The sequence below is a fragment of the Lissotriton helveticus genome, chromosome 1_1 (genome assembly GCF_964261635.1).
Source record: "Lissotriton helveticus chromosome 1_1, aLisHel1.1, whole genome shotgun sequence".
NCBI lineage: Eukaryota > Metazoa > Chordata > Amphibia > Caudata > Salamandridae > Lissotriton > Lissotriton helveticus.
Window position 1 is genome coordinate 265,105,332 of NC_136057.1, and position 10,340 is coordinate 265,115,671.

The following is a 10,340-nucleotide window of genomic DNA, read 5'->3' on the forward strand; positions in this document are numbered from 1 at the left end:
GGAGAAGTGGATGAAACAATTTCCTTGTTCGTCAGGAGTCCCACAAATGGAGGTATTATTTTCGTTGCATATGTGAAGATTAAAATCTCCTCCCCAGATTATTGTATGAGAAACCTTAGCATACTTTATTTTGAGATCATTGGTCTGGTTAAAAATTTCATTTAGGGTCTTAGACCACTCCGTCGTGTTCATATTATTGTAAAAATTGATGATGGTATAGACCTCGCGATTGTTTCCCTGAAGGTTGATGATCTGAAAATTTTGATGTAGTATTGTGGGAGTTGTTTCATGACATGACCACAGGTTAGAAATATATACTGTTAATCCTCCTTTACTTCTCCCTGAATTTGATCTTATTGCTTGGGAGAAGAATGTTTTGTATCCCAGTAGATGGATTGGGTTATTAAGCCATGTCTCCTGTAGACAGATGACATCATTCGATTCTATCAATTCAAGGAAACTTGTTTCTGCGTGTTTGGTCGCTAATCCCGCTATATTCCAGAAGAGCACCCTCTTATCGGGGTTTTCTGGAGTTAAGGTGGGTGTCGTATTCTGAGCAGTTGTTTCTTCGTATTGAATGGATTTTAAATCAGATGTCATATTTAGGGGTTTAGCCTGATACTTTTGAAGAGTTTGTGTTGTTGGTGAGGATCTCATGTAAGCCTTAGAAGGACATTGAGAGTCCTGTATCATTTTAGCATTGGTTCGAGTTTTTAGCATCCTAGTTGTTTCGTTTGTACTGGTTTTTTGAGTGTAGTGTTCTTTATTGGATAGATTACTTGAGGAATGACTAACTAGGTTGTTTAACGGTAGACTCTTTTTCCACACGGGAGTCTTATCGTAGATCTGTGGTGATGGTCAGTCGACCATCTCCAAACAGCTGTAGGAGTTAAAGGTAGGTATTCCGGCCCATAGTTCCCTCTGTGGTATTTATTGTGCCCTGCTGCCGTGGATGTTCCAGTCGTCCCGGTCTCTTTGATCGTACCCACATTCTCCTCGGAATCTGCTCCTTTGATTGTTACCAAAGCCCCAATCGCCCTGATTCCTGCTTCTCTGCTCTTGTTGATTCCAGGACCAGTTTGATGACCAGTTGTGGTCCTCGGCCTGATGACCTTGTCGGGGGTAGAAGAAAGATAAGCGTTTGGTGTTTATTCCGCCGCTACCTTCCAGTGAGTCCCATGAGCATATATAATCCACCGCACATGGGATTTACAAGGTTAACTATTATACAGTCGCCAGAGATCGTTTTTGGTTGATGACCTATCCAAGAGACCCTTCTAACCGTAGTAATCCTGGTGATGTTATTGGGATGGTTAGGTCTGTTAGTATTCAACCAGTGTTGGGTTTTATTTAGCAAAGACCAGGTTGGTACATCTGTGTTATTGCTTAGTTCTGGGACCCCTGTCAGAATAACTACGAATGGCGCTGCCTCCGGGGGGGAGGTTTGCTGGCTTAGTCCATCTTGATTTTGGTCGTTCTGGTTTATTAGAGTGCCTTTGTGTGTGGTCAGGCTGTGAAAGTAAAGATGCAGGTGGTCTGGGAGATGCATTTACTGAGGGAGCTTTGTCTGAAGGAACACTGACTAATGGTTGGTTTCGTGTGATTGGTACTGTTTTTAAGGGTTCTTGAGAAGACTTAGTGTTAGTTGAAGGAGTTAAATTTTTTGAGTTTTTCTCTGATTGACCTGGTTTTGTATTTGGAAGGTTTGTTGTCGTAGTATTGTTAACTGGTTGTTTTGAGTAGTTAGCAGGTTGTACATTTCCAGTTTGGGCTTTAGGCCCAGCCACTGTTGGTGGATCTTGTAATCTTGGGTTTATAGGTCTTTTTGAGAAAGCGACTAATATTGCTACTTGTTTTTCTATCAGCTCTAAACTTTTTTGGATAGGTTGTAGCTGATATTTAACTATTTCCGCTATTTCTTTAGTTAGAAAAGATTGTAACTTATCGTTGTTCGGGTTTCTAGCTCGCGGTGGCAATGATTCTTTTTGATGAATTTGATTACAATTAGTCCCTGTTGCATTCTTGCTCTTCCTGTGCTTGTTTATTCTCTGTATTTTACCCATTGTGCTGGAGCCTGGAATGTAAGATGCGTGCCTGCATCTTACATCCTTGGTTCCAGATTCTACCCCAACTGTGATATTTCCCTGCATCTTCAGCCTGACGGATGTGCTGTGCTTCTTCTATCCAACTTCAAATAAACTACAGTTTTTATATAAAGAAGCCTCTTACTTTTTTACACTGGCGACGAGGGACTCTCATCTATTTTCTGCCACATCTCTTCGAAGCACAGGAGCAGAAGTTTAAAGAATCCACGTTATCATCCTCAGAAGTCATTCTGTCTATTTCAGGAAGGAAGCGGAGTATTTCCTACTCGTTTTCCTGTTACTCCGGTGAAGTTGCGCTAAGTATTCAGCTTATTATTGATTTCTTCGTGTTTTCCTTAGTTTTCTTTGTGAAATCTATAGCTACGCTACGTCAGCAAACACCGACGCTCGGACCAATCAGCATCTTCCAGTACTTGCTACTCCTGATTGGCTATTGGGAACCAGCCGACCAATCAGCATCTTCCAGTGCTTGCTACTCCTGATTGGCTATTGGGAACCAGCCTCTGTGAGTCATCACGCGTCATCGCGTACCTTGGCGCATTACTCCCCAAGCCATTGCGCATCACGCAGATCTGCTGTGTTCGTTGCCATAGCGACCTATCACCGAGTGTGTGTAACACGAAGAATTGCATCAATTTCACCGGGCAAGCGCATTTGAATCATTTCGTTTTAACTGAAAAGATAAAGGTACTGTTGGACACACTCTTTCTCACTGCGTGTGTCCCCACATTTATTTATTTTCATGAATAATTTTTATTGACACTTACTTTACAATTTCCTCATCAATACTATTTTGGGAACATTATTTCAGTGACTTGCTTGTTATTACTTGGCTACAAGCTGCTTCCACTTTTCTAGTTTTATCCTGGTATTTTCTGTGGAAATCTTCAGTGGAAATTTGTACTCCTTTTATTAGACTGCCATCTACTGGAATTTTTTATTATTTATTTTGTTTCACTTCTATTAATATTGCTCTTAGGTTGTTATTTTGACATTTATTTTTCAGTCTGCATCTAACATGCAGTTTGATCCACCATCAAAATTTTTACAGTCTAAGGGTGATCCACCCATTCCATGGACAAGATGGAAAGAGGAATTTTTTACATATCTCAAAGCCATCGATGGAGAACGCATGTCTGCGGAGAGGAAAAAGAACATATTTCTACACTGTCTCGGCTCAGAAGGGCAATTAGTTTTTAGAACCTTACCTCATGTAAGATCTGGGGGTGATAGCAATGTTTATGATGAAGCAGTTTCTAGGATTGAAGGGAGATTCAAGCCTATTACTAGTGTCGCACTAAATAGGTTTAAGTTTTATACCAGAGTTCAAGATGAAAAAGAATGTTTTGATGATTTTCTTACAGCTTTACGTGCGTTATCTTTACATTGTAATTTTGGCCTTATGACAGACGAAATGATCAGAGATCAAATCATTGTACACGTAAAGAGTAAGAAGGTTCAAGAGCAGTTGTGGATCTTAGGTGATCCTAGTTTGGAAATAGCGATCAGTACTGCTAAAGCTCTTGAACAGTCTGATAAATGGATAAAAACATTAGATAAAGCGTCTACTGCTTCCACCTCTTCGAGTATTTCTACCTCTTCTAGCGAAGTTAGTGTAGTTAAACCCCAGGAACAAAGAAATGTTGTGTCTTCCAACAGGAATGATGTGAAGGCTAGACAATTCTTTTGTTTTAGATGTGGTAATCCTGACCACATTGCTTCTTTTCCACATTGTCCAGCCATTACTAGACAATGTAATAAATGTGGACGCTCTGGACATTTTTCCAAAATGTGTAAAACTCCCGCAAGACCGTTCCAAGACACAAAAAGGTCTTCCTTTCCTACATCTAAACGTCCTTCTGGAAATGTATCATATGTCAATGACAAAGCATGTAATGATTCAGATATTAAGGAGTTTGGTATTGTCGTTTCTGTACAGGAATCAATAGACTTATCTCAAGCAGACACACTATCTTCTCCTAAGAGTCCTGTTACTATTCTGGGCAAAGTGTTAGAGCTTCTGGTGGACTCCTGTTCTCCTTGGACCATTATCACACATGAGTATTGTATTAAGTCTTTTGGGAATTTAATTGATATTAATTCTTTATCAAAGCCTGATATATGTGCTTACAATTGTGATGGGTCCATGATCAATTTTATTGGCTTTAAGGAAGTTCTGCTTACAATCAAAAGTAATTCTGCTAATGTAAAACTTTATGTTGCATGGAAGGGAGTGAATGTCTTGGGGTGGAGGGATCAAGCGAAACTTGGAGTTTCTTTAAACCCTAGACTTAAAGATCCTGTGTTAGTTCTGGCTATATCTGATGGGGACTCTACTGAATCACCTGAGTTCACAGAGATCTCTAGTACCTTTCCTAAAGTGTTTTCTGACAAATTAGGCAAATTGAACGGGTTTAGTCACAGGATCAAAGTCAAACCCAATTCTGTCCCTGTTAAACAGAAATTAAGGGGAGTGCCGATTAGTATTAGGGACGAGCTTAGAGACATGCTTGATTCCATGGTGAAAGATGATATAATTGAGGAAGTGGAATCGTCCGAATGGGTTTCCCCCATTGTTTTGGCCATTAAACCTGATAAAAGTATTAGGCTATGTGTGGATTTAAGGGCACTTAATAAGAGCTTGGTTACGGATTGTCACCCACTTCCTAACATAAATGAAATGCTTTGCATGTTAGATGGGGCTAGTGTATTCTCTACATTAGACCTTAGATCTGCATATCACCAGATCGAACTCACTGAAGACTCTAAACAATTTACTGCATTCATCACCCCTCATGGATTATTTCAGTTCAAGAGAATGCCATTCGGTCTGGCGTCAGCTGCTTCAGTGTTTCAAAGGGCAATGTATCACATTTTTAAAGACCTAACATTTGTCAAATGCTTTCAAGACGATATTCTTGTATTTTCCAAAAATAACTGTGAACATCATGCTCATCTTAAGGAGGTCTGTGCAAAGTTAGAACTGTTTGGTTTAACTATTAAGGCCAGCAAATGTAAATTCTTCTGTAAATCGGTAGAATATTTGGGACATACCCTCTCTGGAGAAGGTGTAGTACCAAAGAAAAATCTTGTAGATGCCATTATGAAAGCACCAGCCCCTGATACTAAAGAAAAATTGCTCTCTTTTGCGGGGTTATGCGAATATTATAGTAAATTCATTCAAAATTTCGCTAACAAGATGGAACCCTTGAGAGAACTGACTAGGAGTTCTGCCAAATTTGTGTGGACGGACAGGCAAGATATTGCCTTCAAACAAATTAAGAGTGAGATTGTTAATGCTCCTACACTCAAATCATTTTGTATTAGTAAGAGTAAGAGATGTATCATCACTGTGGACGCTAGTTTGTATGGCATTGGTGCTGTGTTGAGTCAGAGTGCTGGGAAGGATGAATGGTGCGTAGCTTTTGCTTCTAGAACCTTATCTTCCACCGAAAGAAGATACTCTGTTATTGAAAAGGAGTTACTAGCCTGCATTTGGGCTGTGGAACATTTTAGAAATTATGTGTGGGGGAACAGATTTATTTTGAGAACGGACCACAAACCATTAGTAGGAATTTTGTCCCCTGGTGGTGGTTGGAACTCGACTGCAAGGATTGCTCGTTTGTCTTCACGTCTTCAGGAATACGACTTTGAGATCACGTATGTTCCTGGTAAAAGCAACGTCACGGCAGATTTTCTTTCCAGGTTACCATGTGGTGTTGATAAGGTTTCTACCTTTGACCTGGATGTAGATGTAGTTGCTTCTATAGAAGATCTCAGGAGTTCTTAACTTTAACTGAGGCAGAATGGTTTAGAGAAATGGGAAAAGATTCTGTGTGTCAACAAATTTTGGTCTTTGTCAAAAGTGGATGGCCTAATAGTAAGTCCATTCCGTCTGACTTGGCTTCCTTTTCCCAGGTTGCTTCGGAGATTGAAGAGTTTGGTGGTCTTCTTTTCAAGACTGGTAAGTTAATTCCTCCTGCCTCTTTACAAGAGAAGATGTTGTTGTTGGCCCACCAAGGTCATATTGGTATGTCATCTATGAAACGTCTGGTTAGAGAAAACTTCTGGTGGCCGGGCATTGACAAAATGATTGATAGAATGGTAAGGGAATGTTCTCAGTGTATTAGCAGCGATAAAATGCTTCATTTGTCTTCTGCTCCTCTTAAACCTGTAGCTTGGCCTAAATTCCCTTGGCAAAAGGTAGCTTTTGACATCTCCGGCCCTTTTAAACAGTTGCCTTTAAATGCCCGTTTTGCTTTAGTTTTGGTAGATTACCATTCGAAATGGCCGGAAGTTAAATTTGTAAGTAATATTTCTTCTCAGGCTGTTTTGCTTTTCTTGAAAGAGACCTTTGCTAGGGAAGGTTTTCCTGAGACTTTTGTCACTGACAATGGTACACAGCTCATTTCTTCTGAAGTGGAACAGTTTCTTGACAGCTGTGGCATCAAACATCATACTGTTTCTTTATATGAGCCTAGGGAGAATGGTCAGGTAGAACGTTTTAATCGTGTCCTCAAGGATTGCATTACTGGGATGGGTTCTTCTGACGATTCTTGGTTAAATGTGGTCAGGAATAGACTCTGGGTCTATCGCATCACTCCTCATTCCGTCACAGGTGTGAGTCCTTTCAAACTTCTGAAAGGTAGGGAACCCACTTCTGTCATTTGCCCCTGGTGGGTTAAAAAGCTTAATAGGAATATTTCTAAAGTTGATGTCGGGAGTGTTGCTAAACGTGTTGAAGATAAGCAACAATGTATGAAAGTTGTGTTTGATTCAAAAATGAATGTCAAACTCCATGATTTTGTTGTAGGAGAGTGGGTGAGAGTGAAAAAACCTGGATTTCTGGTTAAAGGATCTTCTTAATTCTTCCCTCCCATTAAAGTGGTCAAAGTGTTCAAAAACAGTGTTGCCACACAAGATGGTAGAGTTTGGAATGTTCGTAGGGTGGCCAGATGTCCTAATTCCTCTAATTCGTCCAGTTCTCTTGGTTCTCCGGACTCTTTTCCATCACCATCACATGCGCAGGTTAATGCGTCTCCTCATGTGAAAGTTAGTGAATCTCACCAAAGTTTTCCCCATAAAGATTTGTCTGTTGCTTCTAGGGTCAAATCTGAAGTTAGACCTAAAAGAATACCTAGTAGGTACTTGTGTTGACTTTTCTTTTATAGGGATAAGATGTGTTGCATTCTTGCTCTTCCTGTGCTTGTTTATTCTCTGTATTTTACCCATTGTGCTGGAGCCTGGAATGTAAGATGCGTGCGTGCATCTTACATCCTTGGTTCCAGATTCTACCCCAACTGTGATATTTCCCTGCATCTTCAGCCTAACGGATGTGCTGTGCTTCTTCTATCCAACTTCAAATAAACGACAGTTTTTATATAAAGAAGCCTCTTACTTTTTTACAGTTCCATTATTATCATCTTCATTTGTAAGAACATTTGCATTGATGTTACTATTAAGTTCTATAGCTGCTGTGTTATTGGTATTGTTCATACTCTGAGGTTTGTTTGAGTCATAAAGATAGGATGATAAATTAGATTCAGAAATCACTATATCAGTTTTTGCATGGTTACCTAAATGGGTTTCATTGAGCGTTGGACGTTTCGGGATTGCTCCTTCCCTTATCCCTCTGATTTCGCTCTGTATGGGGTCATTTTGAGGTAACTGTGGGCTTGCAAAGATGTCAGGGGTTCGCTCAAGGCCCTGGGACAGTTGTGTGTCAGATAGTTGTAAGGATAACGACAGATCAACTGTATTTGGAATTACATGGATATCGGCATGTGAATCCACTGTAGTGATATTGTGTGGTTGTACACTTGGTGTTCGTGCTTGTGCCAGCAAACCCAGTGATGAGCGTCTGGCTTGGTCAAGTTCGTAAGAAACTCGTCTTTCGATCAGCATTACAGTTTGGTCTATTGTTTGATTCACCTTGGTGATGAATTGGTCTATGGGGCCAGTAGAAATCGTCATATTTTTCAACGTTTTACTCCTGGAACCTCTTGTAGACATTATGTTTGATTTGTCCCAATGAGTAGTTAATGACGGTTTGCTGTAGAAAAATAGAGGCGAGTTCTCTGCGGTCCCTCCCCAAAGAGCACATTTATATTTTTGGGTTCGTGTTACGTGTTAGCTGATAGCAGATGTTGGGGGGGTGGGCCCAGCCCAGTCTCCTCCGGTCTGTGACGGGCTAGGACGGGCCCACCCTTGGCCCAGGCTTCGCCCAGAGTCCCGCTCGCGTCCCGCGAGAGGGATCAGTGACGCCCTTTATGCGCCTCCTGGCGCGGCGTGATGGGGGTGTGGCTGGAGACCTCGAGGGCTGCCGGGAGTTGTAGGCAGCCCCTCGCCTCGCTCCACTCGGCAGCCCCGCTGTCTGGTGTAAAGAAACAGCAGGACGGCGGGAGGGAGGCGGTGGGGGGTCTCTACAGCCCGAGGATCAGTCTGCTTGGTGGAGCCTTCCCCCTTCGGCGTAATACAGGTTAGTGCAATAATAGTCAGGTCGGGTAAAACAGCGTGTCACCGCTCTGTGTATCAGTGACGCCCTTTATGCGCCTCCTGGCGCGGTGTGATGGGGGTGTGGCTGGAGACCTCGAGGGCTGCCGGGAGTTGTAGGCAGCCCCTCGCCTCGCTCCACTCGGCGGCCCCGCTGTCTGGTGTAAAGAAACAGCAGGACGGCGGGAGGGAGGCGGTGGGGGGTCTCTACAGCCCGAGGATCAGTCTGCTTGGTGGAGCCTTCCCCCATCGGCGTAATACAGGTTAGTGCAATAAGAGTCAGGTCGGGTAAAACAGCGTGTCACCGCTCCGTGTATCAGTGACGCCCTTTATGCGCCTCCTGGCGCGGCGTGATGGGGGTGTGGCTGGAGACCTCGAGGGCTGCCGGGAGTTGTAGGCAGCCCCTCGCCTCGCTCCACTCGGCGGCCCCGCTGTCTGGTGTAAAGAAACAGCAGGACGGCGGGAGAGAGGCGGTGGGGGGTCTCTACAGCCCGAGGATCAGTCTGCTTGGTGGAGCCTTCCCCCTTCGGTGTAATACAGGTTAGTGCAATAAGAGTCAGGTCGGGTAAAACAGCGTGTGTTATTATTTTTCCTGACACACGCTTTAGCTGCCGCCTATACCTCTGTCACCTTCTCTAAGACTGGCGCTTCTGTGCTTCTCATATAACGGTAGTCATCATCTTCTTTGTGGACGTTATCTACACATACATCCACCCTGCATTTAGTAACAACATGGAGAGTGACAAGGTAGTGTCTGCCATGTATGCCATCATCGCCCCAGTACTTAATCCTGTAATATACAGTCTGAGGAACAAGGAAGTCATCAATGCCTTAAAAAAAATATTTGGGAAGCAAGCTATTCCACAACAGACCTAGATTTACAGATTTTCAATCTGTTAGATACTTGGGGACCTATTTATTTCCTCCATTCTTTTAAATAATGCACTCTGTTTTCCATTAGTCAATATTTACTAAGTAGTTTATTCAGAAAACTCTTCAAGTGAATGTGGACGTATTGCACTGTCATGGTATGTATGTATGATTGCATGTATGTATGTAAACAGTGGTAGTGCCTTAATCTTGAAAGCAACAACTAATTAAGAAACCAACTAAAGTAAATGCTGATTACATGTTCAGTTCCCTTAATCCAATGAGTTTGAAGAATCATTGGGCTATATTTAGACTTTGGGACATAGGATAATCCACCATAAATTGAGGATCCTATCTGCCAACCCAGAAGTATACATCCACAGAATATATCACTACTTATTGACGCCAATTTCTTTATTTTATACAATACATAACTGATGCAGTCATTTCTGCACACTGGTGATAAACAGTACTGATAATCAATGCATAATCAATGCATGTATGTAGTTGATTATTTAGTTTAATTGGCTTATTTATAGCCCTCTATAGCAAGAAAAAAACGCAATATACAAATAGAATTTGAAGTATAAATGTGCTGTAGTGCCCCAGGGTCACGTCTGGACTGCCGTTTCCCCATGAGGCTACAAGGGTGGGGGTGTTGCTCTTTTTACTGGGGGCCGATTTTGTAGCATTGCAGTAGTTTTAAAACCATTACAGAGTTCCTTATATATCCAACAGTTTTCATGTAACAGGAAAAATTGCCAAGATAACTCTGCTGATTATCATACCTGCTGATTGGAGTTTTGTCTGGTGACAGCTTTAACTCAAGTAAAGTCAAGTATATCTGTAAGTTAGCGATGATGATTAATAGTA

The 10,340-nt window shown here is 42.0% G+C and overlaps 1 pseudogene; it reads left to right on the forward strand.

The window, feature by feature from the left end:
- The window catches only part of LOC144761810 (olfactory receptor 13G1-like), a 35,259-nt pseudogene extending 25,786 nt beyond the window's left edge, over positions 1–9,473 (forward strand).
- Positions 9,474–10,340: the final 867 nt, after the last annotated feature.